Here is a 23,554-nt window from a genome sequence, read left to right on the forward strand (position 1 = left end):
CCCATCGATAACCCTGCAGCGCCATCTGTGTTCTGTGAAACAACATTATATCGCCAGAAACCACAAGATGTCGCTACAAGGCTCGTTGGTCCGAAATGCTTCGTTACAATAGATATATAACTTTTCTAAGTATGACCTTAACGATCTTCCCAAAATCGCTGCGGTTATTTAATACTCTCAGCCGCTAAGCTTAAAACTGAAAATAATTTATTCAAGCCAAATTGCGCTTGACGAACCGAGGTTGGTCCGTATGGGATATAATTGGATAACTTTAGGGTCCGGCCCTTAGGGTTTGTGCACATAGGGCAAGTTAGAGGTCCCATCGGAAGAGCATTAATTATAATTTTGAAGCTTAAAAAATTTACGCGGAGAATGCTACACCGACAAGAGCGAGGCTCTTAAATTAGTGACGTTGAGCATAAAAACGAGGAGGAGCTCGGTGGCGCAGCGGTAAACGCGCTCGGTTTGCGATTGTTGAAGTAAAGCAACTTTCGCAGAGGCCGGTCATAGGATGGGTGACCACAAAAGAAAAAGTTTTCATCTCGAGCTCCTCCGTGCTTCGGAAGGCACGTTAAGCCGTTGGTCCCGGCTGCATTAGCAGTCGTTAATAACCACCAATCCGCACTGGGCCCGCGTGGTGGTTTAAGGCCCGATCTCCCTATCCATCCATAGGGAAGGCCCGTCGCCCCAGCAGTGGGGACGTTAATGGGCTGGTGATGATGATGAGCATAAAAAACCCTGATAGACCTGTTCCGAGACTTAAATCATAGTATCCCTGGTTTAAATCTCATTTCGGGCTCTAGAGTACTGAATTTTACTTTGTAAGTTTGAATTTATGTTTGGATTATAGATAATTAACACACTAATTAATGTTAGGATCATGATCAGATGATTAGCATCACACATGGGACATGAATATAGCTAGCGAGGAGTGGGTAATGGTCTGGGTCCAGTGGTTAAGCGTTGGGCTCACGATCCGGAGGTCCCGGGTTCGATTCCCGCTAGGGACGTAGCACAAAAATCACTTTGTAATCCCTAGTTTGGTTAGGACGTTATAGGCTGATCACCTGATTGTCCGAAAGTTAGATGATCCGTGGTTCAGAAGACACGTTAAGCCGTTGGTCCCGGTTACTACTTACTGATGTAAGTGAGTAATCGCTACATGAGCCATGTCAGAGGTCTTTTTCGGCTTGATAATAACTCTGACACGGGGGTTGATGTTGATAATTCACCTCAATCCACACGATAGAAGAAAAGTGAGTGTTTTGAATATATTGTACACCTATCAGGAGGGTGCAGCAGTATTGTTATAATAGCCGTCAAAATTAATTTTGACTTAGACTCAATACCCATTGTATACAATAGACAAATAACTAAATTACCATTTAAGACACGCATGATGCCATAATAGAGCTTCAAGCCGCATAATGGGGTCTAACGACATAATGGTGGCGTTGTCATCAACTGCCTTGCAATCAAGTGGTTTATTGATCGGCAGTACATTCATTATACATGGGCTTCTATGTCGATATATATCCTATAAGTAGATTAGAAACACAAAGGAAAAACCTAGAATTTTCACAGTAGGTAACTAACCGGCATATTATTGGATGACGTGAACTTGCGGGTTAAAATGGCTACGTCGAAGCAATTCATCTAAGAAAGCAATATTGCTATTTGACATATGTTTGCATTGCGCACTTACTTTTATATGCGAAGATATCAAATTGCAATATTGCTTTCTCAGATTGCAGAATTGCTTCGATGTGGCCATTTTAACCCTCCTTAATATAACATAAGCTCACTTCTAAATTCCAGTAATGTAGTAGAAGTAATACTATTTATAGCCTTTTCATTCACCGGGACACTTTAACGGTAGAAATTGCAAATACCATTGTCAAAATTGATAATGTTCCCGCATAAATAAATTATCTGTGACTGGCTTATGCGGTATGATAAATTTTGCGGTTGACTAAATAATGTAACCACATTTAAAACATAACAATATTACATAAGCATAATGTGATTCGTGTTACAACCAAGACTTGGTATCGGCCTTCTAAGAATTTTATAATTAAAGAAATAAATGAAAAATACGTATGACTTGGCTGTATGGGCTATAATCCTTTTGCCTGTTCTACGGACAAAATAACCAAAAAAAAAAACAAACAGGAAATTAACAATATATATAAATCTTATAAGACGGCTCACCACCAATCACGTTGGTTTAACAGATAACTCGGTAAGGTGTGGGTTATTACTTCATCTTGCGATGGATGTACCTCTGCCTACCACAATTGGGATATAGTCGTTATTTTATGTAAATAAATCTTGGCTAGTTGTTTAAATATGTCTAGTATCTGTTTAATTACTTCTAGAACTAAGTCAGTTTGTAAAGTTTCTAAGTGCAACGCTGAAAGCTTCGGGTTAACTTAATCTGATGCCCGAACTGAGTTCAGTTAACTTTAATCAAGAATTTAGTACACTAACTTTATGATTAGAACACGCTTCATTTGCTAACATACATACATAAACTCACGCCTATTTCCCACCGGAGTAAGCAGAGAGTATGGAATTCCATTTGCTTCGATCCTGACTCACTTCTCTTGCTTCCTCCACATTCATCAAACGTTTTATACACGCACGCCGGTTTAGAGTAGTACGTATACCTTTTCTAAGGACATCTCCAACTTGGTCAATGTAAGTCCTTCATACACTTGATATCAACTGAGAATCATGATCTGAACCAACCTTCAAAGATTTCGTTACGATGTCATTAACACCCTGTATGATTAAATAAAGTCTTTGTTGCTTTTGTAAACTGTCTAGGGAAGCTAGCTGTTGTAAACTGTGCAAGTTGTTTCGCAATCCGCCCCTTATACTGAGGGTAGGAAATTAGCGCATTAAATAACTATTGTTTAAGACGAACAAGAATTCGTACTATAGTATTATAAATACGAAAGTAACTCGATCTGTCTGTCTATCTGTTACTTTTCGCCGCATAAACTACTGAACTGATTTAGTTTGTTTTTTTAACGACAATTTCAGACTTAAGGAAGCACATATTTTACTTGTATGATAGTTTTTAAAATGAAAATTACCTTCTAACGGGATAAAAAAGTGATGGAAAAAACGTTACGCGCGATAACCGAGGTCCAGGCGAACAAATTCAGTTATATTACCTCCCCGCTCGAAAAACCTATCGGAGTGAGCAGAAGAAACTTTTAGTTTTTCTAAACGAGTCCAATAGCGATATGGTGTTTCTTGACCCTACGAAAGCCACTCCCAACGCATAGTTCTGCAGATAAATTCTTCCATATACTTATAGATATTTTTCTTCGTTTGCATGATACCGTCATTGTTCTGGCAAATCATTTGTATGTACTATTTTAACTGACTATGTCATTTTATTCACCACGTAGAAGCAAATAAATTATTTTATTCTATTCGCGAACAAGTATGAAAATACTAGTAGTTTATCGCTTGTCTCGGAGCCACAACGTAGTAAAGACTACTACGTACCACTGTTGACAGCGGTTGCATGCTTTGTCTACAGACAACTCAGAAACACGCGTGGACAACTCGGCAGACTGTAGTCTACTGCCGAGGCAGATGATAAGATTCAAATTAGTAAGACGTCTTGCAATATTTCAAAATATAATATTTTATCTACTTCCTTTTTTGACAAATCTTGTGGGTTAAGAGGTGCATTACCAACCTCATCAACCCTGATGTCAGGGTTATTATTAAGCCGCCAGGCCCCTGACGTGACTCATGTAACGACTACTTACTTACATCAGTAAGTAGTAACCGGGAGGAACGGCTTAACGTGCCTTCCGAAGCACGGATCATCTTACTTTAGGACAATCAGGTGATCAGCCTGTGATGTCTTAACCAAACTAGGGATCAGAGAGTGATTTTTGTGATATGTCCCCACCGGGATTCGAACCCGGGACCACCCGGGGCGTGAGCCTAACGCACAACCACTGGACCAAGAACGACTTTTTGATAAATCATCGATGATACCTACTCGTGTCTGTATTCGGCTGACCTAAAAAGTTTAATATTTGAACACATGTAAAAACTCAATCATAGAAGCTGTTAATTGCGCAACTTTGTAATATAACATAGCTCTATGAATACTCCAAATAACATTTCCCAAAAGCCAAAAAAGCAAAAGTGAAAGGGAATACTAAAATATATTCACGATACATCGCAGCAAAACTTCGAAGGGGCTCCAGCATTGACAAAGAAATTCATCAATGTGCCAATCATCTCAAACATATCGCACATTCAATCCCGGAACTCATAGAACATTCTCCCTTTCACTCCAATCGTATGGACCCATTTATGTCTCGCTCATTGATTTGAACGGAAAGGTCACTTCAGCTGGGCCCGGGTTTCCTTGTAATATCGTATTGTTAGAATCTCTGCGTGAAATCCTTTAGTACAGCCTTGCCTTATCCCTTTTGGATTAAGGGAAACTATTCAAAGCATTCACTTACTTAAGGGTAGGTACTTTTGGGTTACTAGGATATAGGCCCCAATTCCTGCAGACACCTCCTAATTTTGTTTTAAGTTATATCTGTCATTTTCTTATCCGCCGAAAAGGAAAGGGACGGATGATTGACAACTGTAAATTTCAAAACGAGTAACCTTAGCGAATCAAATAGGTATCTCGCCAGTATAACCCGTTTGACAACAACCCGTTAAATCTGCCTAAAATTGACGCGAATTCCATAAATTTTATGTCTGTTTATTACTCGTCTCTTTCTTTTTCAGCGAATAAGAAAATGACAGGTACTTATAACTTAAAATAAAATTAGATGGTGTGTACAGGAATTAGCACCACTGTTTTATATTAATTACGTTCGAACATTGAATTTTTGATGTACTTTACTTATATAGTCTGTGCCACACCCCGGATACTCCGTACAAAAATCTCATTCTAACTGTGTACCTAATATGAAAGTGAGAGCGATACAGTCAATTCGTGCGCTCTCCCTTGCTCTTTAGCGGCTTACGGCCATTTAAGACTAAAGTAAGTCCCAGAAGCGGTGAGGTTGGTGCCCGATACAAATTGGTGGGGGGCGGAGATTTACCGTTATTTATGTAGTATTATTCTTTATTCTGTGTTTTTTTTTTTATTAAGATGGGTTTGCTCTTGACTTCGTTCTTCCAAGAGGAGAAGAAGAGATCGACGTTGGAACGAGCTTACCCAAAAAATGCCTATTCACCCGTGATTTAAAGGACCTGTGTTTAAAATTACACATTTACTTCGGATGACATTAATTGTTTGAGTATTATAAGGACAAACTTGTCATGTTTTGTACTTGAAAATTATTTATTTTAACGAACTACACATGTACTAAGTTACAGCAAAATATGAAATAAACTCTCTCGAATGACCAACTTCGAGTTAAAATGTCAGAGATTGTAGCAAGTGAAATCACGAGAAAGTCGCCGTAATTGACTTCAGTGGTCTCATTTCTTGAAGTTGGGCCCTCAAGTCTCGTCATTCCTGTCACTCGCGCCAAGTGGAATTGTACACGTAATTATAATAAGACAATCCACAGACCGACGGACAACTCCCGAGACGTCAAACATTGAAGGGGGTTGTTCGATTTTGAATCTACTTTTTAAGTAAGTAAATAAAAGTTTCTGCACTAAACATTTCGCCTCTTTCTTTTTGATGCGAAAAGCAAAGGATACGAACTGTCTGCCGTCGTCTGTTTTTCCAACTCGTTATAATCTGGGAGACTTCAAGGCTAGAGTGAATAGGCATTTACAAGGTAAGTGTGATCTAGCAACCACTTCGTCACTTACCATTAAGTGAGATTGTGGTCAAAATGAGCTTTGGTATATTATTAAAAAAAATAGAAGTCTTAGAGGACACCACCAATGATAATTATATCCTAATTTTATTATAATATAAGACTAAAATAAAGGCTTTTGCGGTGCAGATACAGTCCATGTGTGAGTTTTAGAGCACCAGAAGTCAATGTATAATAAAAAAAAAAATGTTTATTGTGATACACAGGTTTACATAACACAATTATAAAATAAAGTTTTCCATCACAAAAGGTAACAAGCTCAGCATATGTCGAGATGAAATATCTCGACGCTGGTTTTCAGCCTGCACCTGTGTTGGTGAAGGCCGATAAAATCTATAGGATACTGATAAAGTACAATAAACGACGACAAAATAATAAAAAGCAACCAAAACACCAATAATAATACCAATACATGCGGAAAGTAAGTACAAACATCATTAAGGGCACTCTGTTGTCTTATTATTAGGTTTGTAACATCAAAACATGGAATAATTATCGTTGTGACAAAATACATACACTAGAATTAAAATAAGGAGAAAAAAAAATTCTAATCATACATTTTTAAGGAGACATAGCCATCAGTAAGTAGGTAGGCACATAACCTGGAGGTCGAGGTTTTTAATTATTTACTTTTTGTTTAGACAGAAAGTGCTCCCGCGCACGTTTTTTAAAAATAATGTATGAAGTTCCATATGAGATGTTACACTATAGATAATTCGTTTGCTATCAACATTAACGTCATTGGAGGTAATTTGTTTACGTTACTTACTGTATATTTGTCGTATACCAAATCTGAATGACGAGCAACTGATACGTACGTGCTCTACAGTGTGGGTTATGAGGTGGGTTACCAACCTCAGCAACCCTGGTGTCAGGGTTATTATTGAGCCACCATAGGCCTCTTGGCTCATGTAACGACTACGTACTTACATCAGTAAGTAGTAATCGGAACACTCTATCAGAGAAACGATAGAGTTGTCCGTGAAGAAAATTGCCAAAATAATGAGTCCATGACCATAGATCTCACTTCAATGAGCGATAAATATAGTGATGATGATGAAGGTTATGAAGAAAAATATAAATTACGGCAAGAAAATTGTGAGCTCCAACGCCAATTAGCCCGAATACAGCAACTATATGACAATGCACAGAAGGAAATTGGTGAACACATCAAGGCAACAGAGTCCCTGGTAATTAACACGGAACGGCTTGAGTCTCTGGTGCACGACCGAAACCTGGAGCTGGAAACACTCCGCGCCAAAACACGCAGCGAGTCTAGCGAGGATTTGCAGCGCGGGGGGCTGGTCGCAGATTCTGGAGCCTCACCGTCCACCAGCGCCGCGTGTACCACGCGCCGCGAGACCGCGCCGCGAGGTACCACGCCCCATAGGGCTGTGAGACGCGGCGCCGCGCCGCCCAGTGCCGCGGCGCCTAGTGCTGCGCCGGCCAGGGCCAAATCACGCAGGGTTGCGACACGCAGAGCCGCGCCGCCCATCGCCGCGTCGCCTATTGCTGCGCCGGCCAGGGCTGCATCGCGTAGGGCTGCGACACGCAGAGCCCCGCCGCCCAGTGCCGCGTCGCCTATTGCTGCGCCGGCCAGGGCTGCATCGCGTAGGGTTGCGACACGCAGAGCCGCGCCGCCCAGTGTCGCGTCGCCTAGTGCTGCGCCGGCAGGGGCCACGCCGCGTAGGGCAGCGTCACGCAGAGCTGCGAAACGCAGTGCCGTGCTCCCCGCCGGTGCGCCGCTGGCCGCAGTGATGTGCGACACCGCACCGCCCAACAACGAGCTGCTGTGTGCCGCGCTGCCGAGTGTCGCGCCGGCCGGTGATGTGCCGCCGGGAGCCGAGCCGCGGAGGGTCGGAGCTCGCGGAGCCCCGAGGCGCAGGGCGTCAGCGACAGCGCCGCCGCCCGCGGCACCCGCGCCCGCTGCGCCGCCAGGTGGGGCGCTGCGAGGGCCCGAAAAGGTCGCGACCGCATTGCCAAACATCGTCGCGCCCCAGAAAGACTGTGTCCCACGTCTAACGAAAAAGACTGTTGTGTTCTCGGACGATATAGGCATAGGTTTAGGACTACTTCTAAAAAACTCCTTTGATCATGACATTGTTAATGTGTGCATGCCTGGCGCGTCATATTCGCAAATCATCACAAAATTATTCCAGTGTAAATATGATGCAAACACTACCGTTATTCTTTTAGTAGGCAATAGTACAGGGCTCACAAAACAGCAATTGACTAGGTATCATAGGTCACTAATGACTGTTGAGTGTGGAAACTTAATTATTTGTTCATTTCCATATTCAAATTCATTAGCTAGTGAGGAAAATAATTATATATTTTCTCTCAACCAACACCTTTACAACAGAACCTGTCATCATAGTAATATTATTTATTTAGATTTGAATAAGTTTATTCAAAATTGTATGATAACGACAGATAGAATATATCTATCTAAGTACTTTAAAAAAATTATATGTTCGGTACTACTTTTTTATATTAAAGAGACATCTGCCAGACCAGGCAGTAAACTTATTGACTGTACTGTCTTCTACAGTACAAAATCTTTTATTGACGGTAGTCAGCCATGTACCACGAATGGTACTTCATCTTTAAACTAGACAATAAGACAAAAGAGAAGCTTGGAATATTAAAACTAGTTCACCAAAATATTCAAGGCTTCTCTGGCAAAGAATTAGACGTAGAATTATTTTTAGAGACATTTTTTATTGACATTTTATGTATTACTGAGCACTGGTTGAAGGATTATGAATTGTTATTCGGTTTTAAAAATTATCATTTCGCTAGCGCTTTCTGTCGAAAGATCAAAATACGAGGTGGCTCCCTTATTTTTATCAGAAATAGTTTAAAATATAAAGAACGCAAAGATATTACTGGACTTTCGATAGAGGGCACTATGGAGATTTCATGTATAGAAACAGAGAAACATATTGTTGTGGCCGTATACAGACCCCCATACAGTGCTAACTTCACAGTTTTTGAATCAGTGATGGAAAATGTACTGAAGGTCATATCTAAAAGTAATAAAGCCATTATAGTGTGTGGAGATTTTAACGTTGATTTATATGAAGTAGATTCAATTACAACTAGATTTCTAAGTTTGTTTACATCATTTAACCTTGTTAATATATTTATGGAGCCAACTAGAATTACAGAAACAACTGCCTCATGTTTAGATAACGTTTTTTGCAATTGTGACTTCCAAGATAACAGTATGCTTAACTGTTTTAAGTCAGACCACAGTGGGCAGCTGGTCAGTTTCCCAGTACTTAAAAATGTTCAGAAAATTAAATTTCGTACACGACCCATCACTGATACTCGGATAGATAAATATCGAAATAGTCTTATTAGTAACTTACCTTGTCCAAACTTTGATACAGACAATCCTGACGATTTTTACAGGGATTTCTTTACTATAATCCATAAAGAATTTGAAAATAATTTTCCTCAAAAGGTAGTTACCAACAGTCAATCATTCAAGTTCAGTGACTGGGCTACCGTAGGCATTCGCAAAAGTAGAAATACTCTTTATTCTTTATATGAGGAAAAAACGTATACACACACTGATAGTTTTAAAAGCTACGTCAAAAATTATTCTAAAATATTTCGAAGAGTGTGTTATACAGCCAAACAGATGCATATTAGTAGTAAAATAAAGACCGCGGATAATAAAATAAAGGCAGTTTGGCAAGTAATAAATAGTGAAACAAAGGCTTCGAAACCGCGTGAATTAGAATACAATATAGAATCGGGCACTGGGTTAGTTAAACAAGATAAAGATGTAGCTGAAGTTTTTGATAAATTCTTTACGAACATCCCTGTAAAAACTACAGAATCTCTCAGGTCCTCTCCTGTTCAAGCTGATATATTGTTGAAAAGTAATGTTACTGCTTGCACTGAATTATTTGATTTTAAACGCGTTGATCCGAGTAGTATTGTTAAAGTATTCAAACAGCTGAAACTTAAAACCTCGAAAGATTTATGGGGATTGTCTGTCAAATTGATGAGCTCTGTTATTGATATCTTAGCACCATATCTAGCATACATTTTTAATATGAGTGTTGAAAATGGCACTTTTCCAAATTTAATGAAAATCAGTAAAGTTATACCTCTTTTTAAATCGGGCACAAAATCAGACCCCACCAATTATAGACCGGTTTCTATTCTACCAGTACTTAGTAAAATTTTCGAGAAAATTATTCTCGACCAACTGCTATGTCATTTTAATTTAAATAACTTACTTCACAGCCAGCAGTTTGGTTTTACTAAGGGTCGGTCTACAACAGACGCGAGTGTCACATTTGTTCGACACATTTTCGATGCTTGGGAGGAGTCGCAGAATGCCGTAGGAGTATTCTGTGACTTGTCTAAGGCGTTCGACTGCGTGGATCACGAGACCTTGCTTTTGAAATTGAGGCACTATGGACTAAATAATGGAGCTCTCAGTTTGTTAAATTCATATCTAGGTGATAGGATACAAAAGGTACAAATCAATAGTACAACTTCTTCGGGCTCTCATGTTCAAATGGGAGTTCCTCAAGGATCCATTTTGGGGCCGTTTCTTTTTTTAGTGTACATAAATGATTTACCTTATGTAGTACAGAACCAAGCTGACATTGTACTGTTCGCGGATGACACTTCTCTTATATTTAAAATCGATAGAAAGTTAGAGGAACTTGACGAAGCAAACAGCGCTGTGTCGCAGGTTCTGAGCTGGTTTACAGTAAATAACCTAGTTCTAAATGCTAAGAAAACAAAGTGTATTAAATTTGCTCTACCAAACGTAAAGAAAGTAAATAATAACATTAAAATTAACGACGAGAATTTAGATTTTGTTGAACACACCGTTTTCTTAGGAATTACTGTAGATTCAAAACTTCAATGGGGCCCACATATTGTATCACTAGCGGGCAAGCTAAGTTCAGCAGCATATGCCGTCAGAAGAATCCGACAACTCACAGATGTACCCACTGCTAGACTTGTCTACTTCAGCTACTTCCACAGCGTAATGTCTTACGGTATTTTATTGTGGGGTCGAGCCGCTGATGTAGAAACTATTTTCATCATTCAAAAAAGGGCAGTTCGCGCTATTTATAATCTGCGTTGTCGGGACTCTTTAAGGGAGCTGTTTAAAGAAATAAATATACTGACGGTCGCAAGTCAATATATTTATGAAAACATTATGTATGTGCGTAAGAATGTATCTCTCCTTCCGAGAAACTGTGAAAGGCATACTTACAATACAAGGAATAAAAATAAAATTGTTGTTCAAAATTCTAGATTAAGTAAATTAAATTCATCTTTTTTGGGGTTATGTATACGTTTTTACAATAAAATACCAGATAATATTTTAAATTTGTCAGAGAATAAATTTAAAGCTCACGTGAAGCTTACTTTATGTAAAAAAGCTTATTATAAGATTAATGATTACCTAAATGATAAACATGTCTGGTATTAAATGTGTTCCTCTAGTTATTAAATAACTTGTAATGTACCCTCATTGATTTAAAAGATGTGTTGCTGTTGCAGTTTCTTGTCATTTCTTCTCCTCAGCCATAACACCTTGCGAAATGACGTAAATTCAAAATGTTACATTGACCTTCAACAAGTTTATCCATGATAATTACGTTGAATAAATGATTCTGATTTCTGATTTCTGATTTCGATAGTTACTCATCATCATCTTCTAGCATTATCCCGTTTTTCACAGGGTCCGCTTACCAAACCTGAAGATTCGACAGGTCCGATTTTTTACAGAAGCAACTGCCTGCATTCTGAGAAAAACGAAAGTTACTAAATGGCCCAAAGATAAGACAACACAATTATCATCATCAAAACCGTAAATCGACAGTTGAAAAAAATAAATAAGATTCTAAAACCTTATTATTAACTTTTTGAACATCCCCAATCCCACGCCTCAGTGAGTAAGCCCACGAAATTACAACGGAGTCGAGTTTATTATGAGACATCAGACGAACAAAGTTTTAATGTATGCTAAGTTATTGTAAAACACCTCCACGAAATCGCAGCAGCGTGGTGGAGCTCCATACCTCCTCCGGTTGATTTAGGGGAGGCGTGTGCAGCAGTGGCATAGGCTATTTTTGTTATATCATGTAAGTTAATATAAATGGATCTAAACGGTTTTTAAATCTCCAGCCTATGAACCTGTTATACCAAACGTAGGTGTTCCTAACGAAGGAAACTTTATAAAATTGCTTGCTGGAAGAGAGACATCGTTAAACCCTTTGGCGGGGTCAGCAATTTCAATTAATGGATAAATGGATTTGAACTACACACTTAAGTAAACAGTAGCCGGTGCCGTCTGCTTCATGCCCTCCAAAGCACGGATCATCTTACTTTCGGACGATCGGGTCTTCTTTTTCTGTCGTGTGGGCTGTGAGGTGGATTACCAACCCCATCAACCCTAGTGTCAGGGTTACAAAAGCCCCTGACATGTTCATGTAACGACTACTAACTTACATCAGTAAGAAGTAACCGGGAACAACGGCTTAACGTGCCTTCCGAAGCACGGATCATCTTACTTTCAGACAATCCAGTGACAATGTCCTTGTCAACCTAGGGATCACAATTTTTTTTTGGGGTGCGTCCTCACGAGGATTCGAGTCGGGGCCTTCGGATTGTGAGCTCAACACTCGGAGGCCGTTATTGTATTAAATGACTAACATTGAATACGACATTGGGTCAAATCCGGACGTGCCCCGTGACACGGAAACAGTTCGACGTACCGGTAATGAAGTGTCCACTCTACCGCGTTCATAATAGACATTGTATAAGGTATTGTTGGAGTGAAACTCTGATTGCTAATATTACGATAACCATAAGAGTGTCATTGCCAAAAGGCATAAGAAAAATCGAACGTAACAAAGTCCTGTAGACGCCATCTAATTTTATTTTAAGTTATACCTGTCACTTTCTTATCCGCCGAAAAAGAAAAGGACGGGTAAACGACAGGTATAAAATTTATGGAACACACGTAAATTTTAAGCAAAAATTCAACAACCGTTTAAAAATTTTACATCGGCCAATAACCCGACAGAGTTAAGTAGACAGCACGTAAAACAGATTGCATACCAGCGAGATGCCTATCTTATTCGCCTGAGTTATTCATTCGTTTTAAAATTAACTTGTTGACAATCATCCGTCCCTTTCCTTTTCGGCGGATAAGAAAATGACGGGTATAACTTAAAATAAAATTAGGCGGTGTCTGCAGGAATCGGGGCCAGTTATAACTTAAAATAAATTTAGGTGGTGTGTACTGAAATCAGGGCCATTGTATGACATATTTTACTATATTACTTAATTTATCTCTTATATTGTTGTGCATTGGCAAGGCAAGGCGTACCTATAGGTAGGTACTTACTAAGTAAGTACCTACCGCCTTAATTGTGTTTGCGACAGTGTGAGTTTAAGTATGTTTTGTGTATACCTATGAAAAAAAAATTGTGTGAAAAATAATGCTCTTTTAATTTAGCTACACACACTACACACTTAATTAAAAGAAGCTGAATATTCAAAAATTAATATCAAGTTTATAAGTTGCCGGTTCATTAGGTACGTCGGCTTTGTAACTTTTAATTAATCGGGACGCGACGAAATTACAAAGTATGAAGTGAAATTAATTCTTACAGTAAGTATTAGGCCCCTTGTTAGTGAAGTTAAAGTAGGATAATACGAGTATTTTATAACATAACATAGCATCACGCCTGTAATCCCGGAAGGGGTAGGCAGAAATGAAATTACCATGTAATAAGGAGTGAGTCCATAGCCAGGAAACCACGTCATATAAATTATCTAAGATCCAAACATGAATTTAAACTCATAAAGTCGAATTTAGTGACCAGAGCCGGGATTCAAAGCCGTGACACTACGTTGTATGTCACGCGTTCTACGAACTGAGCTATCAAGGATTTATAACAAGACGGTTTTTATAATAATTTTTTTTCTCTATCTTCCCAGTCTATAAAATATACAAAAACAAAAAAATACAAATATTCTTAATTGCACAAAAAAAGCAGCTAAAGTATCTCAGTGGGACCGGCTAACCTATAAAATGCTACTTAGGTTCTATGACGATCTTGTGACGTAGCGAGTAGGCGCCGCTACTTCATAAGCGCACCCTTGATGCCGGGCAGCAGCGGTATCAGTACTTGGTGGGAGGCCGAGGTAATGGATTCTGGTAGGGCTCTAGCTAGAACATCACCGATTGAGAAATTGGTCGGAGTACTGCGGAACGGAAGGCGATTGGGGCAACCACCGTTCTACACGCCCTATCTATGGAGTGATGGCGCCACCGACAAGAGCGCAGCTCTTAAATAAAGAGAGAGAGAGCACAAAAAAAGAAAAAAAAACATATATAAATATTAAAAAAAAATTATAAACAAAAATATATTAAATATTATTAAAAAGATAATATTTACAAAAGAGACTTAATTAGGTATATTACCTTATCGCGTATCGCTTACAGCGAAACATGTTAATTCAGATCGTGTAAAACAACAGTCCTCAATATCTCGTTTCTGACAAGTGACGCAAAATGCGCCATTTACCCCATTATTTTACGGTGTCACAACCCGTTATCGCTCAGACCAGCTTCAGGCAACACGCTAAAATATGTGTTTTTCCTGTCATATATCATGAGAGATTTTGTATTAAAAGTACTTTTATAGCTACAAAAATATAATCATAATAATAATAAGTCACCGCCTGCTCATTGTGTCTATAATATTAACATTGGTGGAGCAGACGCCATAGTCCCCCATAGTCCCAGTATCTCGATCCACTAACCCCCAACCCAATAGCTCAGTTCCCTTTGTTCCCATAATCTGCAATAGTCCTACACGAACCGGAGATTGTCTTTGGGTGCACTCCCATAGTGCATACAGGGATAATCGCCGGTTGGTGTCACCATGGTATTATATGATCTGTGACCATGGTATAAGAAATCTAGATAATTATCCTCAATCTTATGACAAGCCGCCATTGCTAGCTGTTGCTAGCTCTTTGATGACGTAAATGTTAACATTAAATTAGTATCTCCAACATTCCAAGGACGTTAATTTTATTATTGAAAATTAAGTGACTTGCTGACTAATGTGTTTAATTAACATTATTTGTCACATATATAAAAAAAAACATTATAACTGTAAGTAAATCTTTTACCTACTAAAAGTTCAACTTTTTTTTCCAAAGTAAGTACTAAATATAAAAAAAACATAGGTCGTGGGTAATTTACTTTTTACGAAATGGCAACGCAGGGCGGATGATGTCAGCTGGGCTAACCTTGAAATGTTAGCTGTCACTTTTGAGCATACCTGGTCTTCTTTTACCATGGGTGTCATTTAGATTAAATTGTACTAAGGCGCCTCTACGTGTTGGCTTCGGTCCCACGCACGCCTTCCAAAAGTCCGGAACTCCATAGACCCATGATAAGGAACAACATAGATAATAATAAATAATATTCAATTGAGAGCGCCGCCCGTTCAAACCCCAGTTTTTTTTACTTATTGTAGATTTGCCGCAGATGGCATTAACTACTTGGCCGGACAAATGGGGAGCGCTGAAGGCTCTGACCCGGTGCAAACCCCGGTACCGGACTTGCACCAACGAGTTATTAATTTATCTTAAGTGCAGTTTCCACTAACACAGTTGACTCGACCATTATAGACGGCGAAACGGCTCACCTATCACGTTGGTCTAACAGAAAGCTCGGTGAAGTATGGGTGCCTAGTTCTTCTTACGATGGATAAACCTCTAACTACTCTATTGGGATCTAGTCGGGTATGTTATGTTAAAATATACATAATGGACGAAGTTAGCGTGCAGAAGTTCTTTTTGGCGTGACTTATTGTAAATTGATAATCCACTTAACAATCCACACGATAGAAGAAGATTGTAAATTCGCCGCAGATGGCTTTAACTACTTGGCCGGACATAAGGGGAGCGCTGAGGGCTCTCCGCGATACAAAATTTAAGAAAACAGGCCGGAGCTCGGCTCAGGGCGTCGCTGATTATAAATGTATTTGTTATTATGTTACTAACACCCTGTATAAAATCAGAAATGAGAATCATTTATTCAACGTAATTATCATGGATAAACTTGTTGAAGGTCAATATAACATTTTTGAATTTACGTCATTTCGCAAGGTGTTATGGCTGAGGAGAAGAAATGTCAAGAAACTGCAACAGCAACACATCTTTTAAAAACCAATGAGGATACATTACAAGTTATTTAATAACTAGAGGAACACATTCAATACCAGACATTTTTATCATTTAGGTAGTCATTAATCTTATAATAAGTATTTTTACAGAAAATAAGCTTTACACGAGCTTTAAATTTATTTTCTGACAAATTTAAAATATTATCTGGTATTTTATTGTAAAACCAACTGTATAAATGTCATATTATTGATTGGATTGCTACTACTTAACTACTTACCTAGAATCCCAATGTCAAAAATGAGTACCTAAAGCATTATTTCATTTAATACAAAATTCTATCCACCTTTGTTCCTAAGCACTTTTTAACGACCTGATTACTTCAGTGAGTCTTCTAAAGCCATATTTTTGAGGTATAAAATGCAGCCCGTCTATCTCCCGACTGCAGGCTTCGTACTAAAAATAATTCGCTCGTGAAATCTCGCATAAATTGTGACCTTTAGGTTAAAAAGCCATTTACTCTGAAATCCTGAATATCAATTCTCAGGATTTGTGGTTAGTCTTTTAATACTGAATGTATATAGGTTACATCCGTAGATTGGAAATTACTGGTTGTCGTCTAGTTGGAAGACTTAGTCTCACTGGGAAGGTTCAACACGGACCTGAATCAATGGTTTTTGAAATTGTCTGGATCATAATATCACATGACATGCACAGCGGTGAAGGAAAACATCGTGATAGAGGTGGTAGAGTCATGAGCAGTATAACGTACCCACTTTAGGACTCTGTCATAGTAACATATTTGACATTTAGCGAGACTTACAGTTCAATTTATCAAAAAAGTTAATGTGACATGGTGGACCAAAGTGTATATGTCACCGTAAAATTGTAAATAACGTTAGATTAATGAATCTTGATGAATGAATCTCGCGAGATTGTGAACTGTCGAATAATTATGAATCGTATCATATTGCTTACAATTTAACGTATTATTTTTCGGTAGATTATAATTTATCGAAGTGAAACCGTCAAATTGTGATACGAAACGCACCTCGCGTGCTATACCATAGAGTTACAAAACTATTAGAGTGAGCATAATGTTAATTTGGGATTCTTTTAAAATGCATAAATGTTTTTGTCATAATTTTATTTATCATAATCCTTTTTGCATAACGTTTTTTAGCATAATAGTTTTACTTTCCCATAATAACATCTAGGAATACTGGTTTGTTAGGTATAACTTATTTTTGGGATTAATAAATAGATATCCATAATTCTATTTTAGAATAATAGTGTTTTGTCATAATTTTTACAAGGCATAACAGTAGGTTAGGGTGCGGCGGGGGTGGCCCTTGGGCCACCCCTATGCCGCCAGCATGTTTATCTTACACACGAAAAGTATACTGAATGATACGTTTCAGATTTTTTAATTTTGATACATTTTTTCTTACCATGTGATGTCAGAATTATTGATTACTTACTAAATAATTAATAAATACGTACTTGATTTCACAATCTTGAAGAGCATTTATTTTATTTGACTGACACCTGTGTTTTATTCCTAACTCTATGGACACAGAACGGTCTACTGTAAGGCCGACCAATCAGGGACAGCCGTCGGACAGTTGACAATTTGACAATTGTAAGATTGTGATTTAACAGTTTTACTTCGATAGATTATAATCTGACGAATAATAATACGTTAAATTGTAAGCAGTATATTACGTTTCACAATTTTTCGACAGTTCACAATCTCGCGAGATAGATTATAATCTAACGTTATTTACAATTTTACGGTGACATATACATATTAATGCTCGTGACCGTACCTCCTGAGAAATGTGTTTCGGAGGAATATGACCTACAACATTTCGCACCCCCCGTGGAAAAACGCAGTAAGTGGACTAGCGACATTTTTTTTTTATTGCACCATTCAATTCAGCGTACACGAATACACCTTCTCACAAATTTTCATTAAGATATCAGTAAAAATGAAGAAATTATTACAAAAACAATGAAATTGTGCAACATTGATAAAAATATTTTTTCCCCCATAATAAGAAAGTAAGTATAAATACGTGATTTTTTTTTGGTATTTTCCCATATAGTAAAGTCATAATAACACTTACTTCGATTTTACACGAAAGTTTTTTAGGATGGTCGAGTCGTAAGTAAACGTACTGACATGTTTCACGACATTATACGACACGACAGTGGTTGTACGTCTAGTTACTTCGTTATTCCACGAATGTTTTAGCGTTACTATTTGTTGTAACTCCAGCTACTTGCCTATTCTGCGAATCTTTTAGTGTAACGGTTTGGTGTAAATATAATCACGTAGTTTTTTCCAAGCAAGGTTTGATATTACTATTACGTTATTTCATTTATCTTCATTTTTCGATGATATATTTTACACTATACTCTTCGTAAATATGAATACAACTCTTTTAAAGACAATAATTTGAATCATTTGTCGTGTTATTCTAATTACCTGCAAATATAGACTACTTATTAATGTCCTAAGTAAATATACTTACTTATCACTAGCGTAAATCCCTATGTTTTATTTGGTTACTGTACTTACGCCGTGCCAGCGGCGGCGGGCTGCACACTCAAAGAGAGGTATTAGAAAGATATTAGAGAGGTATTACATCTATCCACCAATTTTTCGTCAATCTCGACTTTTTATTCAACCAAAAATCGACCCTATTATTACTGTACTGTGATCGTTATTTGTAGGGTCGTATGCTGATTGTGGTTTTACCACGGTAAAACCAAGATCACCTATAGACAAAATTATTGCCGACGAAGTTTATAAAAAACGACCTTATTATTATTGCACTGTGATCGTTATTTGTAGAGTGAAAGCTGATTGTCTATTTGTGATCGTAGTTTTACCACGGTATTCCGTCAGTCAGCATACGGCCCTACAAATAACGATCGCATTGTAGTAATAATAAGGTCGATTTTTGTTAGAATAAAAAGTCATGATTGACGAATGTTGGATAGATGTAATAATTATCTCTCTATTTAATTTGTTCATGGTGGCTACTCGAAGCGTGCATATCTTTGTGTGGAAGTAAAAAACCCAAGGATTATACGTATGCTCAACTTGGACAAAATCGAAGATGGTGAGTTATTTACTTATAAATAGACTAGCTAGATTTTAGGTACCTATTACCTTACCTACTTAGTATATTACTATTTATTAGACTATTAATATTATTACCTACCTACCTGACGACCTACTTGACGTAAGTTGGTTTGGTTAATGCGTGATGATGATTGCACTGCTCTGTACTAATTATTAAAGTAAACTAAGCATGCCTATGTGCCTATTCGGTGCTTTTAATCTATAAACTAACTACCTATTTAAATTGGGGTGTGCCGTTTTTGTACATTCGCTATCACCTGGCATAGCACCTGGTATATGAATAAAATAAAGATATTTGAACAAAAAACTGTTACGTGATCAACTGTAGTATTTCGGCTTGGTTGTGAATTATCTACCTAGGTATATAAGTTAACTTTTGCAAAAACACCCTTGATTTTGTTGTTATTTGTGCGCTTGAGTTTGATACACATTTTATTATTAACGCATTGGTACTAACCTTCTATTTAATACCTAAATAACGATAAAATATCTAGGTTTGTGTCTAATTTTTAGGGTGATTTGGTAATGGGTCCTTTTTATTGCTTAACGTCTATTATGTACCTACCTACAAACAATGTATTTAAACCATTATGTTCCAATTAACAGATTCCACTAATACTGCATCCCAATCCAGTACAACCCAGTGGAAGAATGACCAGAAATGCAAAAATATTTCAAGAAACTATGGGATATCTTCTCGTCGTAGTCAACATGAGACACATTCTCTTGAAGGTTCGTATGTACCTATCCGTATCCTACTAAAGTTCTTCTCTCGTGTGGGTTGAGACAATAATTGACTGACCTCATCAACCCTGGTATCAGGGTTACTACTGAGCCGCTATAGGTCCATGACATGCCTCATGTAACGACGACATACCTGCATACTTAATTAAGCCGCAACCGACTGCCTAACGTGCCCTCCGACGCACAGATCATCTTACTTTTGGGCAAAAAAATAATATTAGTACCATTTCTGATTTTCGACTTGGCCGGGAAGCTAAGCAGCTGAAAACGTTCCATGTTTTGTATGCCGAAATATCCTTTCAGTATTTGTATTCTAGATTGATATAGGTATTTACCTACTAACCTGGAAGCGGCGCGTGGTAAAGTTTCTCTGAAATAGTCAGTGCCTGTGTATTTATGGTATAATTATTCTGTCATTTTCCTCTTATCATAACAACCACAGATATATTTTTGATTTGCTTAATGTAGTTTTTTCTAGAGTTATCTCCTATGCAAACCAACTGGCTTTTATGGGGTTTTAGCCAATTTTTTTTTTTTTTTTGACGTGACTTATTGTAGATTTGCCGCAGATGGCATTAACTACTTGGCCGGACAAATGGGGAGCGCTGAAGGCTCTCACCCGATACAACGTTTAAGACAACAGGCCTGAGGGTGCCCAGTTGGGCGCGAACCTCGGCTCAGGGCGTCGTCTGAGAGGAAAAATATTTGAAAGAATTAATCGACCCACTAGGGTCAGCGATAAGCGCTGAATGAGGGAAATCGTCGACCACGCCGGCGGGGTCGGTATCGGGGTCCTGAAGTGTTTGGTGTCGCGAGCTGATTGGCTGCCTCTATGGCTAGAGTAATCGGGTCGTCGGGATCGTATATTACGTCCTTCGGACGCCGATACTTTTCAGTACCGTCCCTAAGCGGGATGTATTCGGAAGCCGCAACTACCAGGGGATTTGGGTGGTTTTAGCCAAGTTGCAAACGATTAAGTACGTAAAACGACAGTGACAGACCTTATGTCAATCACATACATTTTTATCACTGACACTGTCGCTTTTCGGATACGTTGGAAAATTGGCTCATCTCTAAGCTTACTATAATAGGTATTAATGGTTGTTTTTCTTTTTAGTAATTTATTATCATACTTAATAGTTTTTTATATTTTGTCATTTGCAGGTTCTACCGAAAAGCAAAGAGGGGGTGATCGGAAAGGAGCAAAATGTTCAAGAAAACACTTAATGACTAACTGTAATAACTGAAAATGAAGGTTTTTCTAATAAAGGCAAGTGCCATACCGTATTAATATATTTTGTGATTATGCATGTATTAATTAATAAACGTTTTAAAATTAAAAGTTGGATTTTAATTACAAATAGAAATAACTCCCTGAAAACTAAAAACCCATGCGGGTCAAACGGCTTTCGGCACAGCTAGTAAATAAATATTTTTTTTAATACAAATTAGAATAAACACTTAATTTAACACTGATTTTATTTGTTTCAATATACAAGGTGGCCCAAAAGTTCACGTTCAAAATGAAAAATTTGATGGATGGGCTCATTAGCTACCAGAAACACCCCCGTGTATGTTCAGCGATTATTTACGGTTTAGGAGATATGACCCATTTTACACCTTTTTCTTGATTTTCTATCTTACTTCAGAAATCATCATTTTGTCGCTATCCCTTTCTTAATAATTCTAATTTTTTCTTTCTAATTTCTAATTATTTTGCTTCATAACTATGCCTAAGTATGTGTATCGCTAGGTGAAAAAATAAAAACAATCGAATGAAAGATAAAAAAGTCATTGGAAGTTGGAAGTCAAAGTGAGAATTCGTCTAAAATTGTTACAGTTGTAAGTCTTCGCCGAAGAATAATAAACACATGAGATTTTCATAAACCCTGAAAGTGTTTTTAAAAACTGCTCCATTTAATAGGCTTTTAGACACATCCAAAAAAGTACCCTTAATAGGGACATAAAACTAAGTAATTAGCCCTCAAAGATTGCAAGACAGACAGATTTTATTTTAGCATCTTATAGTATGAATCACCAACAGTGTTTGGGGATAACTTTTTCCTTCATTACAATATGAATACCAAAAGTGAATGCAAGTTTTGTCTTCAGACTGTTGCTATGTCTACCCTGTTAGCGATTATGAGCGTGATTTTTTTTATTGAAAATGTGTCTTTGACCACAAAGGTAGTTAAAGGTTGTTAAAGAACAACGTTAGAAAGAAGCAGCTACCTACATTGTATGAGAATGTAAATTTTTCCTTCAAATCTGTCTATCTTGCAATCTTTGAGGTCTAATTATTTAGTTTATTGCTTCTATTAAAGGTACTTTTTTTGATGTGTCTAAAAGGCTATTAAATGGAGCAGTTTTTTAGAGATACCTACTTTCAGCGTCCATGCCAATCTCATGTGTTAATTTATTCTTCGGCGAAGTTTTAACAACTGTGACAATTTTGGTCCAATTCTCAATTTGACTTCCAATAACTTTTTTTTTTGTCTTTGATTTGACTGTTTTTATTTTTTTACCTAGCGGTATATATCTTTAGACATAGTTGTGAAGTAAAATAAAATAATTATTAAGAACGGGATAGCGACAAAATGATTATTTCTGAAGTAAGGTAGAAAATCTAGAAAAAGGTACAAAATAGGTCATATCTCCTAAACTATAAATAATGGCTGAACATACATGGGGGTGTTTCTAGTAGCTAATGAGCCACTCTATTTAATTTTTCATTTTGAACTTGAAGTTCTGGGCTACCCTGTATAATGTATGAGCATACATACTTCTACATTCTAGACTAACCCCTGCAACAAACAAGTATTTAAAGATACATACAATTATTTTGAGATATTTCCTTATTAAAAAAGCAATTTCTATAGTTACACTATTAAAGATCATTTACTTTCACGTGGAACAAATAGGTTTCTCAACTTACGCAAAATATGTTGTTAAAATTTTTCGTGTAAGAACGAAGTAACTAATACTTACAACATCCGAGTAAGATGAAATCGGAAGGTGAACAACGTTGTAGGTAAAGTTACAACTGTCAATGTTGTTTGCACTACGTAATAATAAAGCAGTATCTGTACTTACAACGGAACGTTTGATTATAGTTTCGTGGAATATCTACGCAACCGTGTTTTTTTAATTTTTTTTCAAATATACACAATTAATTAAAAATTAATAAATGTGGGTCAATCCGGGCTACTTTTTGCTATTATTTTCTCTTTGAAGGTTATTTCCAGGACTTATAACTAATTAGTAGGACAGTTTTTTTTAGCTCCTGAAAAGTTGATAAAATCAACTTACTGCGTTTTTCCACGAAGGGTGCGATTTATTGGGCTAAATTTCCTTTAGTTTTTTTCTTTGGAAGATCAGAAAGGCAGTCGCTTCTGTAAAAAACCGGACCTGTCAAATTACCAGGTTAGGTAAGCGGATCGCGTGAAAATGAACAACACCAGGGATATGATGGAAATTACTTTTTTGGTAAATAAAATATTTCCATTTGACCGTATTTCTTTAGGACCTGGATACCAAGAGTAGTATAGTAAGTTATATTGTACCAGCTTGCAACTGTAGTCACTATTACAGTAAGAATTACAGTTGTGAATTTGTGTATATTTCCGTC

The 23,554-nt window shown here is 37.6% G+C and overlaps 1 protein-coding gene and 1 long non-coding RNA gene across 3 annotated transcripts in view; one reads left to right on the forward strand and one right to left on the reverse strand.

Moving 5' to 3' along the window:
- LOC126372180 (calmodulin-A-like) overlaps positions 1 to 23,554 on the reverse strand; it is a 294,155-nt gene that overhangs the window by 121,293 nt on the left and 149,308 nt on the right. The gene's annotated exons all lie outside the window — the stretch shown is intronic.
- On the forward strand, positions 17,907 to 21,268 carry LOC126372209 (uncharacterized). Its single transcript, XR_007567130.1, has 2 exons — positions 17,907 to 19,914; positions 21,091 to 21,268. It is a non-coding gene; the product is annotated as an uncharacterized LOC126372209 (long non-coding RNA).

The sequence above is a fragment of the Pectinophora gossypiella genome, chromosome 13 (genome assembly GCF_024362695.1).
Source record: "Pectinophora gossypiella chromosome 13, ilPecGoss1.1, whole genome shotgun sequence".
NCBI classification, from domain to species: domain Eukaryota; kingdom Metazoa; phylum Arthropoda; class Insecta; order Lepidoptera; family Gelechiidae; genus Pectinophora; species Pectinophora gossypiella.